The 16133-nt window shown below is 45.4% G+C and overlaps 1 protein-coding gene and 1 pseudogene across 2 annotated transcripts in view; one reads left to right on the forward strand and one right to left on the reverse strand.

Annotated features, from left to right (window-relative positions):
* Positions 1–16133, reverse strand: part of LOC146714760 (E3 ubiquitin-protein ligase RNF19B-like) — a 230548-nt pseudogene that overhangs the window by 143422 nt on the left and 70993 nt on the right. The gene's annotated exons all lie outside the window — the stretch shown is intronic.
* LOC146714767 (uncharacterized) overlaps positions 1–16133 on the forward strand; it is a 53878-nt gene that overhangs the window by 33899 nt on the left and 3846 nt on the right. The window lies entirely within an intron of this gene.

The following is a 16133-nucleotide window of genomic DNA, read 5'->3' on the forward strand; positions in this document are numbered from 1 at the left end:
AAAATAAAATGTATAAAATAAAAAATAAAATATAATAAATAACGTGTTAAATGGGTGGAAATCCCTAGATCAATGTTTACATTAACACTCACGCATTGACTCTGTCGGCTATGTTTTGCCATGCATGCTCCCTTTCTTTTGCAGCTGAGGCTGTGTTACTTTTTTTCTGCAAAATTTGCATGTTATCGGCATATGCTGCCATCAGAATTTCGGCGTCAAGCGCTGTAAAATACATTGACCGCGCCTTCTTTCCCTCTGTCTCCATGGTGACTCGCTTAATCTGTGCTCCACTAATCAGGGCTTTATGTATCCTCGTGCGCGCGCTTAACTTGGGGTTAAAGCAACTCCGCGTTGATTGAACTACTTGTTATCAGCCTTTCTGAAACCGAATATTCCGAGTTGGACAGTTCGGGGTTACTCAACCCTGCGTATCGTTTTTCACTCTGAGTTTTCTAAACCGGCTTTCTGAAATAGGGCCCTGGACTGATGTGGTCCACCTTTTTGGTCTTAGTCAGGACTCGAGCAGCAGAGTTCTGAATGAGCTGTAGTTGTCTGACTGATTTTTTTTAGGTAGACCTGTAAAAAAGCTGTTATAGTAATCAAGCCTGCTAAAGATGAATGCATGTACTAGTTTTTCAAGGTCCTGTTGAGACATCAGATCTTTTATTCTTGATATATTCTTGAGGTGATAGTAAGCTGATTTTGTTATTGTCTTAATGTGTTTTTCTAAGTTTAGGTCTGCATCCATCACTACACCCAAATTTCTCGCCTGGTTGGTGGTTTTTACGTGTATAGATTGAAGTTCTCTGGTGACCTGTAATCATTTTTCTTTGGCACCAAAGACTATTACTTCAGTTTTGTTTAGCTGGAGAAAATTGTTGCACAACCAGTCATTAATTTCCTCAATGCATTTACCAAGAGCCTGTACAGGGCCTTGGTCTCCTGGTGACATTGTGATATATATTTGTGTGTCATCTGCATAGCTATGATAGATTATTTTGTTGTTCTTTATAATCTGTGCCAGTGGGAGCATGTAAATGTTGAACAGAAGGGGTCCCAAGATGGAACCTTGGGGAACTCCACATGTGATACTTGTCTGCTCAGATGTGAAGTTACCTATTGATACAAAGTATTTCCTGTTTTCTAAGTATGTTTTGAACCAGTTTAGTACAGTTCCTGAAAGACCTGCCAAGTTCTCCAGTTGTTTGAGTAATATGTTGTGGTCAACTGTATCAAATGCTGCACTGAGATCCAGTAAAACTAAGACTGACATTTTTCCACTGTCTGTATTCAGACATATGTCATTAAACACTTTGTTCAGAGCGGTTTCAGCGCTGTGGTTCTGTCTAAAACCTGACTGGAAGGCATCATAGCAGTTATTCTGTTTTAAGAAGTAATTGAGCTGTTGAGAAACTGCTTTTTCAATGATCTTACTTAAAAATGGGAGATTTGAGATCGGCCTGTAGTTGTTCATTTGTGTCTTGTCAAGATTGTCCTTTTTCAGTATAGGTTTAATTAGGGATGGGTACCGGTATCGGTTCTGACATAAACGGTAGTAACCAGACCGAAAAGCAGCGCACATTTCGGTGCTTTATTGCGGTGCTTTTTTTTCCTGAGATGAGATACACTTTAGATTCTAGCCAATCATTTTACGTTTCCGGGGATAGTAGGCGGGGCCAGGTACGTACGTTTTTTTAGAGCAGAGCTACAGATTAAAAATGACCAAGGCAAAGCGGTCAAAAGTCTGGCTGTACTTCACAGCAAAATATGCAAACTCAGCAGCCTGCAACAAGTGCTTTAAGCTGATACTGTGATACTGTCAAAGGAGGTAACACCTCAAATCCGATGAAACACCTGGCGACGCATAGCGTTTTTTTTAAAAGCCGAGAAATGCGCCGTATTTGATAGCTTGCTGCGAGACCTCACACCGAGCACATCTACTGCGGGTGGGTTGCCTGTTATCAGACCCGGAGTTAGCAACATCTCCCAAAAACACGAAGAGGAGAGTCCTGGCCCCTAGCCCTGCCAGTGTAGCAGAAATGATGACGGATGCAGTGTTGCCAACTTAGCGACTTTGTCGCTATATTTAGCAAGTTTTCAGACCCCCTTAATCTAAAAAAAAAAAAAAGAAAAGACGTGAAAGCGCGTATTGCTTTTACTCTCAACAAGCAGCGGGTGCTGTAACGCAGTCAGTTCTTCTTTTACTCTTATGCTGTTTTGTGGATCACAAGGTTTAAAACTACACACACACAAAGTAACTCCACCAGAGTGCCTATTTCGGGTCACTTTTGCCGGTCCAAGCCCGGGTAAAGGAGCAGGGTTGGAATTGTGACATTAAAAAAAAACAATAATTGCTAAAAGAAATTTAATTTGTAGTTCTAAATAAACTCTAAATGCATTTAGGACGTTTTTTACTCACTTTATGTCTCTTCCACGATGTTATTTCTCTCTCCAACAACATAGGTTACAATTAGATTAGCATGACCAATTATGCAAATTAGGCAATGACGTCATTTAGCGACTTCTAGCGACTTTTAGGACAGCCAATAGCGATTTTCCTTACTGAGGAGTTGGCAACACTGGACGGATGATGACGGCAGCAGCAGCCGTTCTTCTCTGCGTGAGTAGCTTAATGTCGTCCGTGTGTAATTTACTTTGAGTAGGCTAACCACGTTATTACATTAATGCATGTAAGGTGAACTAGCAAACATCATCATAGCTACATGCGGCTGTCTTCTTGTTTGATGGCAGATGCTCCCTTCACCCTGGCCAAAAAGGCTAAAATGACCAAAGAAAAAGTGGAAAACAGTTAAACATGAGAGGTTTTTGGACAAAGTTTATGTTTTTTCCATTGTTTAAGCACTACTTCCAGCCAAGAGTGATGCCATAAATCCCCTATAGCTGCAGAAAAGGCTAACATTGTTATCTTTTTACAAAAAAAACCAGCTGAACACGAGAGGTTTTTGGACCAATTTTGTGTTCTCCATTCTTTAAGCACCGGTTTGAGCACCGTTTAAGCACCGGTACCATTTCAAAAGTACCGGTTTGGCACCGGTATCGGATAAAACCTAAACGATACCCATTTAATCACAGCAGTTTTTAGTGGTTCTGGAAACACACCTGACATTAAAAAAAAGTTGACAATCTGTAACAGGTCTGACTCCAAAGTCTTTGAGACCTTTTTGAAAAATCCTGTTGGCAGGACATCTAAACAGCAAGAGGAGGAGTTCAGTTGACCTAAGATGTCCTCCAGGTCTTTGCTGTTTATAGGGTGAAACTGTTTGATGGTGTTTAAACAGTTTTTCGGTGGACACAGTACATATCCTGAATCTGCTGTTGATGTACCAATTGCTTGTCTAATCTTTTGGATTTTTTCTGTGAAGAATTTGGCAAAGTCATTGCAGGCCATGGTCGAATGAAGTTCAGCTGCCACTGACACAGGAGGGTTTGTTAGCCTGTCAACTGTAGAAAATAAGACCCGAGCATTATGACTGTTTTTGGTGATGATGTCAGAGAAATAGGACCTCTTTTCACTCCTCAGTTGTAAATTATAATTGTGAAGTTTCTCTTTATATATGTCATAATGAACCTGGAGGTTTATTTTTCTCCATCTCTGCTCAGCTTTCCTAAACTCAGGTCATTAAGATAAGATGGGGCCTGATTTTTTAAGACCTTGTATGTGAGGAGCAGGATTTTGAATTCAATTCTGGATTTAACAGGAAGTCAATGAAGGGAAGCCAAAAAAGGAGAAATATGCTCTCTCTTTCTAGTCCCTGTCAGTACTCTTGCTGCAGCATTTTGGATTAGCTGAAGGCTTTTCAGGGAGTTCTTAGGACATCCTGATAACAATGAATTACAGTAGCCCAGCCTGGAAGTAATAAATGCATGAACTAGTTTTTCAGTATCACTCTGAGACAGGATATTGCATAAATGGAAGAAAGCAGTCCTACATTTTTGTCTAATATGTACATTGAAGGACATATGCTGGTCAAAAATGACTCCAAGGTTCCTCACAGTGTTACTGGAGGCTGAGGTAATGCCATCCAGAGTAAGCATCTGGTTAGATACCATGTTTCTCAGATTTTCAGGGCCGAGTACAATAACCTCAGTTTTATCTAAATTTAGAAGCATTAATTAATGGCAGGACTTCTTTGAGCAGTTTTGTAGGAATGGGGTCTAAAAGACACGTTGATGGTTTGGCAGAAGTAATTATTGAAGTTAACTCAGAAAGATCAATTGGAGAAAAAGAGTCTAAATGAATATCAATTGTACTAAAAGTAGCTGTAGATAATGTTACATCTGTGAGATGATTATGGGTAATTTTTTCTGATTTGAGGCCTTATTTTTCACAAGAGCTACAGTATCCCGAGTCGTACGTAGTGAGGAGGCAAAATTATTAGCAAAATAATCTACCTCTGTTGGAGTTGCGGTCAGGTAGCTGCTCCGCTCTGTGTTGGTACAGGGCATTGACGATGATAACACTGGGTGGATTAAATTTTTAAACTTAGTTATAGCACTTTCAGAAAGACATCTACTGTGATAAAGTCTACTCCCCACTGCTGTGTAATCAATTATTGTAAATGTAAATGTTATCAGGAAATGATCAGACAAGAGAGGGTTTTCAGGAAACACTGTTAAATGTTCAGTTTCCATGCCATATGTTAAAACAAGATCTAGAGTGTGATTAAAGTGGTGGGTGGGTTCTTTTACATTTTGAGAAAAGACAATTGAGTCTAATAACAGATTAAATGCCATGTTGAGGCTGTCATTTTTAGCATCTACATGGATGTTAAAATCACCCACAATAATTATTTTATCTGAGAGGAGCACTAAATCAGATAAAAAATCTGAGAAATCAGAGAGAAACTCTGTGTAAGGCCCAGTTTGACCATAGATGATAACACATAAGACTGGTTTTTGAGTTTTGTAGGCTGGACAAGGCTAAGCATCAGGCTTTTAAATGAATTAAAAATCTGTATTGGTCTTTGGTTGATTAATAGGCTGGTGTGGAAAATTGCTGCCGGCTGCCGGCCTGTGCTTCTAGCAGGATTCATACACCTTTTTCAGGGTCAAATTCAAGCACTTTTTAAGCACTTTCAAGGTCCATTTTGAGGCTTTTCCAGCACATTACCAAAAAAAGAATGCATGTTTCACTTTGCATAACCTCAGTAAGATCAGGTGAAAATAAAAACAAATCATCTTAGGTTGATTTAAACGCCTTTCTTCCCCTTTTTTTTAAAACATAGAAAAACACACCACACAAAAAGACTGCAAACGGTAAAGGTTGCCTTATATGCACAAAGCGCATAAACTCAAAATGCACATTTCACTTTAAAATGAAGATGTGCAAATGTTAACAAATCAACTTGTTAGAGATATACATCTCCTGTTGATACTATTCATCTGGAAGTAGCGTTTTCAGTGGGTGAAACGTTTCGTCACTCATCCAAGTGACTTCTTCAGTCTCAGCTGACTGCAGGTTTCCCCAACCTTATAAACAGTACATTTACATAATGACTGAAACTAGCACCACTGAATGAACAATGGGCTGGGAGGTCAGTTCTTTCATCGTAATTATGCAAATTCTCATGACCATTGATCAACAACCACTGATCAAAGTCCACTGATCAATGGCCATGAGTACCATTCACAGAGAGTTGGGGAATGGCTGCAATCACAGCATTGTAAGATAGTGAAAGATGTACCCTTAGGCCCCCTCCTCGATTCAGAGATAGTCTTTCCCTTTTCACGTAAATGGCCTCCTTGACTCCCCAGTCAAAACAGCGTTCCTCCCTGTCCAGGATGTGTACATCCTCATCCTTGAAAGAGTGTCCACTGGCCTGTAGGTGTAACTAGACTGCAGAGTCCTGGCCTGGTGAGGTAGCTCTTCTGTGTTGTGCCATCCGCTTCGCCAAAGGTTGTTTGATTTCCCCGTTGTATAAATCCTGGCAATCCTCCTGGTTTTAAAGGTAGAAAGGTAGAAGCCGGGACTTCCACGTGCTACAACCCTGGTCTACATATCACCGTTGATGAACAGCTTTTCCCACCAAAGACTCGGTGCTGTTTCCTGCAGTATATTGCAAGTAAACCTGACAAGTTTGGGATCAAGTTTTGGGTGGTTTGCGACCTAAAATCCAAGTACATTTGCAATGTCTTCCCATATCTTGGCAAGGACCCCAATCGTCCCAGTGGGGAGAGACTGTCTGAAAATGTAGTGATGAGGATGATGGAACCATTCCTAGACAAGGGCAGAAATGTTACCACGGACAATTTCTTCACATCGCTTTCACTGCGCAAAAACTTCTTAGACGGAAAACCACCATCCTCGGGACAGTCAACAAGTGTCGCCGGGAAATGCGATGTGTTCACTGTGGCTCTGGAAACTAACCACTCCAAGTTGGTGACTTTTGGAGATTTATTTTCCTGGATGATTGAGAATGCATCAAGACGAACACAAAAGGAAGTTCACAGCTTTTAGCAGCTCCCCACCCCCACACACAAACAAAGAGGCAGTTGACTGTTAGAAATCAGCAATCATTCACACACACCCACTCCCCCACTTCTCAGGTAACGACCTAATTTACATATGAATGACTAGCCAATTTAGCTTCCACTTGGCTGAAGCTAAAGCCTAGCTAAACGCCTACCAGCCATTTGGCTGGAAGGCGGGTTTTAAAGGTAGAAAGCCAAATGGCTGCTCTCTGGGACTCTAAGCGTAACATAGTGTACTCTAAGCGTACACTATGTTACTCTGTTTGTGTCGGGGGACCCGATCCTTGGGGTGGACCAATTTTTTGGTGCAGCGTGTTTTGGGGTTTAAAAGTCACAGAGACACGGTGTTTAGAAAAAATGCATCTCAGCTGTTCCGATACGCCTGACACATATGGGATCACGAGGTTTTTGCTTAGTGTGGCATGGAAACTGCACTGTGGCAGAGAGGAAAGCCCTACAGAGGGTGGTGAGGGCTGCACAGAGAGGCAGCTTCCCAACCGTCACAGACATATACACCTCCAGATGTAGGAAGAGGGCCACTTGTATCATCAAGGACCCCACTCACCCAGCACAAACACTCTTTGTCCCACTCCCCTCAAGCAGGAGGCTGAGGAGCATTAAATGGAAAATCACCAGACTGAGAAACAGCTTCATTCCAGAAGCTGTGAGACTTCTTAATACATAATGGACAAGAAACTGCTACTGGTGCACCTTAAAAATTTCACTACTGATACTTTGCTGCTAGAATATTCATACCTACACTTCTACATCTATACTCCATACTAGAGATGGCACGATACCACTTTTTTATGTCCGATACCGATACCGATATCATAAATTTGGATATCTGCCGATACCGATATGAATCCGATATAGTGTTTTTTAATCAACAAAACTGTTTTTTTAAATATCTTGCTGCATTTTGTATAAGTTCATACTCAAGTTTAAAACAACAACTACACTAAAGCTATTCTGTTATACCTGTATGCAAAAAAAAATATTTCATAGTTCAGCAATACTGATCAATCTAATAAACTTAAACCTACACCATCCTCCCTATTCTGGTATTTTAAACAGTACTTAGCGTAAATATTAAGCAACCTAACTAATAGGGTTCCAACTCCCAGCAACAACAAAAATAAATAAATAAAAAATAGGGAACCACCCCTCACGCTCCACCTCATGATGCTTAATCGACGTAATCAACCTTAATTTGATGCAGTGTGAAAAAAATGCACAGAAATCAATTATTTTTCAAGAAATATTAAATAGATTCAACATCTTTCTTCAACAAAATTGCAGACTGCACAGATGGTACCTTCCCAAAGGAAAAAGTACTATAGCTTACTAGGGTATATATATTAGACTTAATAGTTACTATATACAGTAATTGACTTCTATTCATTTTACATCAAATTAAAACTTTGGGTGTAAGATTTGGATAATTATTTATTAAAAGCTAGACATTTTAAATGAGAATAAGAAAGAAAAGTATGTCTTTGTGCCCCCTTTTCCCTGTTAATGCCCTATCGGCCCCCCTGGCTAAACTTTGCTAGATCCGCCCCTGCACAGTTACTAGCCGTCAGCTACGTAGAAAAAGATCCTGGTGTAGAAAGTAATATTAAATAAATTCTAACAAAAGCTTATCAAGCTTAAACGTGCTGCTGTTGTTCAGCCGCTGGTTTCCTCTTTCTGGTGCAAAGTGGGCCAAAAACAAACAAGAGAGACGGACTCGCGACAGAAAAGCCGATCAGCTGATCATTAAGCAGTTTCATGATTGAAGTAGCAACAAGAAGAGGCAGTCGCTTGTTAAGCTTAACGCAGGAATGCTTTACAAACATTCAGAGATGGACTTACACACTTGCTTTACTTCTCTCGGGATAACTTTGTCGGAGATGAAATGCCGGGTTGGTAGCTAAGCTCCAAATGCTATCCAGACCACCGACAGGTCCCGCATGCCACAGCCGCTCTATCACGTGATGCATACTGCTCCAACGTGCTAACGTTCTGAGGTGAGTTACGGCGTGTTGCAAGTTTTGTGAGGTGCTTTCGTGATATTTAATGGATCGGATTACATTTTTTATTTTTCTCCGATATCCGATCCAGTAATTTAGGTCAGTATCGGACCGATACCGATACGTAATATCGGATCGGTCCATCTCTACTCCATACTGTTACTCAGGTTGTTGCACTTCACTTATTTGTATTATTCTATTACTTGTTTGTATTATTTATTACTTATTGTATTATTTTATTACTATTTAGTATTATTGTATTACTTGTCTTTCTGTTGTTTTTATGGAAACTGGGACCGTGGGTACGTAATTTTCTTCTACCTCATGTAAACATGCGATGAGAATGACAATAAAGCTTCCTTGAATCCTTGAAAGTGACAACCGCCCCTCCCAAAAGGCAACATTTTTGCGCAAGTACAACCCTGACTTCCTGAAGTATCGGTTTGTGAACGGAAGAAACAAGGCGGACCCGAGAGCCCAATGCGTGGAGTGTGGACTAATGCTATCCAATGAACCACTGAAGCCTTCTAAATTAAAACAGCATCTCAAAACCAAACATCCCACACATGCAAGAAAGTGGGTGGAATATTTCAAAAGAAAAGAAAACGGACTGCAGATGCCAGTCTGTTGTCACTGACTGGTAACTCTAAATGTGCTTTAAAAGCTAGGTATCTCGTATCCGGACTTGTGGCACAGAGTAAAAAGTCTTTTACTATAGTGGAGGAGTTGATTTTGCCTCCCACTGTACATGAGAGGCTGCTGCAAAGAAGCTACTGACCATCCCACTCTCAAACAACACTGTGAGCCACCACATCATGGACATGGACATTGCCCGATCTCTTCACATATCTTCCTCCAAGCTCGGTCCTTTTTATTCCTGTCTCGGTACATAGCAGCTGGTGTCATACAGCTCCGGGTGGTTTGCTACGGCGTTGATGAGCCTTTCCTCCATATTGAATGAAGAATGAAGGGCTTTGGCTGGACCTGCCCCTTTTGACCTAGGTCAGAGCCACGTCACCAGGCTCCTGATTGGTTGTCGCAGCGCGAATTGACGCTGGAGTTCAGATTTTTCCAACTCAAGCGGTAGACGCAATACGCGCAAATGCACAAAATGCAACACAAAAACTGACGTGCATATTTTCATTCGTGCACCAGACACGCTACTTTGACACGCTACTTTGACGCGCTACTTTGACGCGCTACTTTGATGCGCTACTTTGACGCGCGTTTGACGCGTTTTCGCGACGCAAATCTGCTTCTGAATTTTTGTGGGACCCACAATCGCGCGTCATCGCGCTTCTCCATTGACTTTACATGTAAACCTGACGCTCTGGTCGCGTCTATCGCGTTCGGTATGAACACACCGTAAGACATACAGCATCAGCCTCTGGAAAGAATAAAAAATAGTCCATTTTTCTCTTTGCAACTAGACAAGTCCACTGATGTCACGAATGGTGCATGCTGCTGGTTTTTGTTTGTTATCACTGGGACAGCAGTTTGCATGTAGACATGCTGTTTTCTGGAGAGCTACCAACACGAGCCACGGCTCAGGAATGTTTCCACTGCATTGACAACTACTTCACTGAGAACAACCTGGACTGGCAGAACTGTGTTGGGTTGTGCAATGATAGTACAGCTTCAATGACTGACAGGCATCACGGCATCATTAGGAAGGAGGTCTTCTCTTTTCTCAAGGAGAAAAAAATCTCCTCTTGCACATTATTATGCCGACTCAATCAATCAATCAATCAGTCAATCAATCAATCAATCAATCAAGGCTTTATTCGTCACATGCAGGTTGCCCTGCAGTGAAATGGGACCCCCCCCCCAACCTTACACACACAACACAGACTTTACATGGGGATACAAGTCGGAGATTGGTAGCGTTACAGAAAAAACACTGAAATATACACTACAATGGGAAAGTACAAGAGGAAAAAAAGAGACCTCTACTCATGCTGGGCTCCTATGGGAGGACAGCATGAGAACAGGAAACAAAAAAAACTCCTCTGCACAAAAGCACATAAATGTCCACAACACAATATTATGGAACACGTGACAAGCCACAGGAATGGGTAGGGGGTGAGGAGTAATCCGCAGCAAACACAGCAGCCGCCCTGCACAGCGCTACCATTCCAGCGCAGGCTCAGACCCGCCGTGTTCTCCTGTAGGGCACAAGATTCAAAGGCGTTTGGAAAAGAAGGGGGGATGAGTGTGTGCATATCAGTGTATGTGTGTGTTTGCGTGTGTCCAGAGTTCAGCTGAGACAGTGTCCTTCGCCCTGCCAGGCTAAGTAAACAGTCTTCCAGCCAATTTAGGTGGCCTTGCATGGAATGGGAGGAACAGACAAAACACAGTCGTTATCAGGGAGCTTTTGTTCAGCTCCAGCCTTGAGCCCACAGCTGGCGCCGAAGGGATAGCCGCATGAGTGATGGAGTTTTATTCTTTTATGCAACAGCTCATGAGAATTTCAAGCCGTTCTCTAACACTCTGACACCGACAATGGTCTCTCAATCTCCCGTTGGAGAGCCGCGAGCTTCTCTATGATGTTATTAAACTTTCGGTCCGTGGTCTTGTCGTTCTTGTGCTCAGAGAGCAGATTCTGAGACCTCATGACCGCCGGGAGCTGTTCCAAGATGTGATCCAACTTTCGCTCAGAGGTGTTAACATGAGTGAACTTCTCCTTGATGAAATTCTGATATTCTGAGTATTCACAGCAGCCGCAAGCTTCTCCAAGATCTTAACCATGCTGCCCTCAGTGAGCCCATTCTGAGAAGTCGCGCCTCGTCCCATCGTTTCAATCCCAGCGGGCAGCCTTTGGGGGGGTTTGAACAGCCGGTTCCGCTTTCTTAATTCTCCGATAAGCCAGGGCCAAGCCAGCACCGATCACCAAGAACCCTGCTATCATGGTTCCAAATAGGTAGATATCTTCAGTGTCCTCGATGGACAGTCCCGCCAGGCACACGACCCTCCAGTTATGCCACCCGTCCATCGTGTATCCGGCAAGTAAAGTACCTCCAGGGCACTCTGGCTCTCCCGAGCCGGGGCTTCTCGTTGAGAAGAGCATGTCAATTGCATTCAGAGACCAGTTGATCAAATCCATAATTCTCTTTTAGGTTTTAGAAACAGACTGTGAGAGAGTGTTCCAGGGAAAAGTAAAAACACAAGACAAGACAAGGACATAAGAAGCTAAGCAGGGAAGATAAGGAGCAAGAGAGGAGAAAAAGTGTGACCGCCTTCGCCGAGAGCCAACAGAAGCTGTTGAAAGTTCACAGCTAAGCTTTCCTACCTCTGTGACATTTTTTCACTGCTGAACAAGTTCAAGGGAGAAACAGCAACATTTTTTTTGTTGCAGACAAAGTTTAAGCTTTCAAGAGGGAACTTGCTTTGTGGACTAAGAGGGCCCAGGAAAAGAGGATGGACACGTTTCCTCTTTTGTCTCACATCTTTGAAAACTCCCCTCAGGGGAAGATCAGTGACTCTGTCTGTCAGCACCTTTCACAACTGACAGAGAAATTTGATGAATATTTCCCTTAGGATCCCAGAGAAGGACACGTGGATTTCTGTAGATCCCACTGAAAATGATGTTGCTTTGCTCTCACATCTGGAATTCTGGAAGTTTCCACCGACAGCACTTTAAAGTTGCAGTGGGACAAACTGGACATGGGTACTCCTTTGAGACAGCAATCCAGAAGGAGCCCATGTCTGGCACTGAGAGCTGTGAAACTCCTCCTTACATTCTCAACTACATATCTGTGTGAATCAGGATATTCCACTGTGGCCACAACCAAGATTAAAGCCTGAAATAGACTCAGAGCAACACTGGAAGCTACTCTGAGAGTTTCCCCATTCCACCCAGATTGGATATGATTGTGTGTCAGAGGCAGACTCAAGTGTCTCATTAAGAGGTGAATATAAAAGGGGAGTTGCAGCTTGTCAAAAAAAAAAATGAACTGTTGTGACTATTGTTGTTCATTTGTCTCAAACGTAAAGAGGGTTTTACTGCTGAAGCAACTTTCAAATTCACTTACAGATTAAAAGGCTATATTTTCATTTGCACTTTATCCATCCATCCATCCATCTTCATCCGCTTTATCCGAGGCCGGGTCGCGGGGGCAGCAGCCTAAGCAAAGAAGCCCAGACTTCCCTCTCCCCAGCCACCTCCTCCAGCTTATCCGGGGGAACACCAAGGCGTTCCCAGGCCAGCCGAGAGATATAATCTCTCCAGCGTGTCCTGGGTCTGCCCCGGGGCCTCCTCCCGGTGGGACATGCCTGGAACACCTCACCCAGGAGGCGCCCAGAGGGCATCCTTGTCAGATGCCCGAACCACCTCAGCTGGCTCCTTTCGATGTGGAGCAGCAGCTGCTCTACTCTGAGCCCCTCCCGGATGGCCGAACTTCTCACCCTATCTCTAAGGGAGAGGCCAGTCACCCTTCGGAGGAAGCTCATTTCGGCCGCTTGTATCCGCGATCTCGTTCTTTCGGTCACTACCCACAGCTCGTGGCCATAGGTGAGGGTAGGGACGTAGATCGACCGGTAAATTGAGAGCTTCGCTTTTACACTCAGCTCCCTCTTCACCACGACGGACCGGTGCAGCGTCCGCATTACTGCACCTGCAGCCCCAATCCGTCTGTCGATCTCCGGCTCCCTTCTCCCATCACTCGCGAACAAGACCCCGAGATACTTGAACTCCTCCACTTGGGGCAGGAACTCATCCCCGACCCGGAGTGGGCACTCCACCCTTTTCCGGCTGAGAACCATGGCCTCAGATTTGGAGGTGCTGATCCTCATTCCCGCTGCTTCACACTCAGCTGCGAACCGTTCCAGTGCGAGCTGGAGGCCCTCACCCGATGAAGCCAACAGAACCACATCATCCGCAAAAATCAGAGATGAGATTCTGAGGCCACCAAAGCGAAAGCTCTCCGCCACTTGGCTGCGCCTAGAAATCCTGTCCATAAAAATTATGAACAGAACCGGAGACAAAGGGCAGCCCTGGCGGAGCCCATCACCCACCGGGAACGAGTCCGACTTATTGCCGGCAATGCGAACCAAGCTCTTGCAACGGTTGTATAGGGATCGAATGGCCCGTAGCAATGGGCCAGACACCCCATACTCCCGCAACACCTCCCACAGGACACCCCGAGGGACACGGTCGAATGCCTTCTCCAAGTCCACAAAACACATGTAGACTGGTTGGGCAAACTCCCATGCACCCTCAAGTATCCTCGAGAGGATAAAGAGCTGGTCCAGTGTTCCGCGACCAGGACGAAAACCGCATTGTTCCTCCTGTATCCGAGGTTCGACTAGCGGACGAACTCTCCTTTCCAGCACCCTGGCATAGACTTTCCCCGGGAGGCTGAGGAGTGTGATCCCCCTGTAGTTGGAACACACCCTCCGGTCCCCCTTCTTAAAGATGGGGACCACCACCCCGGTCTGCCAGTCCACAGGTACTGCCCCTGATCTCCACGCAACATTGCAGAGGCGTGTCAACCAGGACAGCCCTACAACGTCCAGAGCCTTCAGGAACTCGGGGCAGACCTCATCAACACCAGGGGCTCTGCCACCAAGGAGTTGTTTAACTGCCTCAGTGACCTCGCCCCCGGAAATTGGCGGGTCATTCCCCTCATCCCCAGACTCTGCTTCCTCCTCGGAAGAAGTGTCAGTGGGATTAAGGAGGTCCTCGAAGTATTCCTTCCACCGTCTAACAATTTTCTCAGTCGACGTCAGCAGCGCTCCGCCAGCACTATACACAGTGCAGGTAGAGCACCGCTTTCGCCTCCTGAGACGCCTGACGGTTTGCCAGAATCTCTTCGAGGCAGTCCGAAAGTCTTTTTCCATGGCCTCTCCGAACTCCTCCCACACCCGAGTTTTTGCTTCAGCCACTGCCCGAGCCACATTCCGCTTGGCCTGTCGATACCTGTCGGCTGCCTCCGGAGTCCCACAGGCTAACCAAGCCCGATAGGACTCCTTCTTCAGCCTGGTGGCTCCCTTCACCTCTGGTGTCCACCATTTGGTTCGGGGATTACCACCACGGCAGGCACCAACCACCTTGCGGCCGCAGCTCAATGCAGCAGCTTCGGCAATGGAGACGCTGAACATGGTCCATTCGGACTCAATGTCCCCAGTCTCCCTCGGAATGCTGTTGAAGCTCTGCCGGAGGTGTGCGTTGAAGATCTCGCGGACTGGGGCCTCTGCTAGACGTTCCCAGCACACGCTCACTACGCGTTTAGGTGCACCAGGTCTGTCCAGCGTCCTCCCCCGCCACCTGATCCAACTCACCACCAGGTGGTGATCAGTTGACAGCTCAGCCCCTCTCTTTACCCGAGTGTCCAGAACATATGGTCGCAGGTCTGGTGATACGATTACAAAATCAATCATCGACCTACGGCCTAGAGCGTCCTGGTGCCACGTGCACTTATGGACACTCTTACATTCGAACAGGGTGTTCGTTATGGCCAAACTGTGATTAGCACAGAAGTCCAATAACAAAACACCGCTCGGGTTCAGATCAGGGAGGCCGTTCCTCCCAATCACGCCCCTCCAGGTCTCGCGGTCGTTACCCATGTGAGCATTGAAGTCTCCCAGCAGGACAACAGAGTCTCCAGGTGGAGCACCTTCCAGCACCCCCCCCAGGGACTCTAAGAAGGCTGGGTACTCCGAACTGCCACTCGGCGCATAAGCGCAGATGACAGTCAGGACCCGTTCCCCGACCCTAAGGCGCAGGGAACAAACCCTCTCGTCCACCGGGAAAAACCCCAACGTACCGGCAGCAAGCCGAGGGGATATTAGAATACCCACCCCAGCCCGCCGCCTCTCACCAGGGGCAACTCCAGACTGAGACAGAGTCCAGCCCCTCTCCAGGAGACTGGTTCCAGAGCCCAAGCCATGCGTAGAGGTGAGCCCGACTATATCTAGCCGGTACCTCTCAACCTCACGCACTAACTCAGGCTCCTTCCCCACCAGAGAGGTGACATTCCATGTCCCTATTGCCAGTCTTGGCAGCCGGGGGTCAGTCCGCCAGGACCTCCGCTCCTGGCCGCCACCCGGCACACAATGCACCCGACCCCTATGGCGCCTCCTGCGGGTGGTGGGCCTGCGGGAGGATGGGCCCATGTCTCCTCTTCGGGCTGTGCCCGGCCGGGCCCCATGGACTAAGGCCCGGCCACCAGACGCTCGCCCTCGGGCACCCTCCCCGGGCCTGGCTCCAGGGCGGGGCTCCGGTAACCCTATCCCGGGCAGGGTAAACTGTTCCCTCGATATTCTTTTCATAAGGGTCTTCTGAATCGCTCTTTGTCTGGTCCCTCACCCAGGACCAATTTGCCATGGGAGACCCTACCAGGGGACAAAAGCCCCCAGACAACATAGCCCCTGGGATCCCTGGGACACACAAACCCCTCCACCACGATAAGGTAGCGATTCAAGGAGGAGAGCACTTTATTTAAATTTTATTCATTTATATCTTTCTTTCTTTCTTTCTTTCTTTCTTTCTTTCTTTATCCATTTAATTAGAAGATTATTTTGAATGTATTTATTTTATTACCACATTATTTATCCGATTTCTATTTTTCCTGTTTTTTCTTGTCTCGTTTGTTGTAGTAAAATTAAATTACTAATTATTTTGTGCTA

The sequence above is a fragment of the Copadichromis virginalis genome, linkage group LG3, assembly GCF_057382275.1.
Source record: "Copadichromis virginalis isolate Kocher_CV1m ecotype Utaka linkage group LG3, C_Virginalis_male_GT1.1, whole genome shotgun sequence".
Classification (NCBI taxonomy): Eukaryota; Metazoa; Chordata; class Actinopteri; order Cichliformes; family Cichlidae; genus Copadichromis; species Copadichromis virginalis.